The sequence below is a fragment of the Hyla sarda genome, chromosome 9, assembly GCF_029499605.1.
Source record: "Hyla sarda isolate aHylSar1 chromosome 9, aHylSar1.hap1, whole genome shotgun sequence".
NCBI classification, from domain to species: Eukaryota; Metazoa; Chordata; class Amphibia; order Anura; family Hylidae; genus Hyla; species Hyla sarda.
In genome coordinates this window covers 138,615,511-138,617,341 of record NC_079197.1, presented here as the reverse complement: position 1 = coordinate 138,617,341, position 1,831 = coordinate 138,615,511, and the positions used below count along the sequence as shown (strand labels likewise).

The following is a 1,831-nucleotide window of genomic DNA, read 5'->3' as shown; positions in this document are numbered from 1 at the left end:
CCGACCTCTGCTATCCATTTTAGGAACTGTCCAGAGCAGCATATGTTTGCTATGAGGATTTTCTCCTACAACTACAACTCTCAGCATGCCCTTTGGTATTCTGTGCATGCTGGGGGGTGAAGTTATGCAACAGCAGGAGGCACATTTTTTTCTATGAAAAAGTGTGCCTCCAGCTGTTGCATAACTACAACTTCCAGCATGCACTGAGAGAACGTACATGCTGGGAGTTCAAGTTTTGCAACAGCTGGAAGGACATTGTTACTTAACTCTGTTTCGCAACCAATGTGCCTCCAGCTGTTGCATAACTACAACTTCCAGCAAGTATGGTCTGTCAGTGCATGCTGGGAGTTGTAGTTTTGCCTCTCTCCCCCCCCCCCCTCTTTAAGGGGATAATGGTCTTTAAGGGGATAATTATGCTTCTGAACTCTGCATGTAGCCCACTTGAAACAAATGTATGTCCTATCCCAAGGATAGAGGGAAAGTTAGAGACAATGGGTTGTGCAACCGCTGTGCCCCCCCCCCCCCCCCCCCCCCCACTACGATCTATAATTTAGCCCCTAGCCTTGAGATAAGGGATAATTATTTTTTTAATTCAGTATATATTTAATGTTTAAAAGAAAAAAAAAATTATAATCTGAAAATGTAATTCTGCTAAATAAACCCAAAGTAACACCTACTTACACCATCTCGACTTTTTTATGCCGTTTCATGATCACATTTAAAAATATTTTCCATCTTTTTTATAGATAGTACAGATGGATGACATATCGAGCATTCACAGCAATGATCTATGGCTTCCTTGTCAGAAAAAAAAATCGGATGCCAATACCCTCATGCGTGATTAGCACAATTAGACTTACTTGTCCTGATGTCCATTCAAATAACACTGGATTTTAATGGTTTGGTGATTACAATAATAATAGTGCTCCTTATGGACAGAATTTTTATACAAAATGTTAACACTTTGCACACGTCAATAGTTTAGTATTTTTAATAATTTTTTTTTTTTTAAACCTACGGTGTTGACACAATCCTTATCCACTTTCCTTTACATAGTTAACGTCATTCCAAGGGGGCACACACACTGTGTCTCGTAGCAATCACATTATCAGCAATCATCTTTTCAACAAAGGCGAGATACGTTTATGTGATGAAGCTAGTCAGATATAGATGAAAGTTTTGTACAAAGGAGTTCACTTTCCCTTGACGCTGACAACACAGATTCAATAAATGAGATTGTAGCGGGTACCAGCGTGGCGGCCCCCACCCACTCTGTAATCACACACTTATCCACTTTCCATCAGATAATTGATAAGTCTTCACGCACAATACTATTACTTTTATTACAAAACTTCATTTGAAATTCTATCTGTATAAGATCGCTTGCTAAAGTCGTCTGTGACAATATTATATAACACATTTTTGCGTTATACACTTTTTATAGTAAAACTTTATCATTTGATAGTTATTCTGGTTATATTTTAATTAACCTGTTAAGGATGAAGGGCGTACCTTCACGCCCTGTGCCCGCGATATAATGTGGGGGTCATGGCCGGGATCCGTGGCTAATACTGGACATCAACAATTGCGGCCATGTGGCGATCAAAGTTGATTGCTGTGTCTAAAATAAAAAATAAAAAAAAACATCCCGGCAGCTTAGTCGGGCTGATCGGACCACTGCGGTGTCCCGATTAGCTGAGGACACACGAGGAGGGTCCCTACCTTCCTCCTCGGCGTCCAATCAGCGATTGATTGCTCCAAGCCCGAGATCCAGGCTGGAGCAATTGAGTGCCAAAAACACTGATCAATGCAATGCTGTGGCATAGAAGTG

At 40.7% G+C, this 1,831-nt stretch overlaps 1 long non-coding RNA gene across 1 annotated transcript in view; it reads right to left on the bottom strand.

The window, feature by feature from the left end:
• Positions 1–975: 975 nt before the first annotated feature.
• Positions 976–1,831, bottom strand: part of LOC130291395 (uncharacterized) — a 2,376-nt gene continuing 1,520 nt past the window's right edge. Inside the window, exon 2 of the long non-coding RNA XR_008847922.1 lies at positions 976–1,831. This exon is cut by the window's right edge and continues 380 nt beyond it. This is a non-coding gene — a long non-coding RNA (uncharacterized LOC130291395).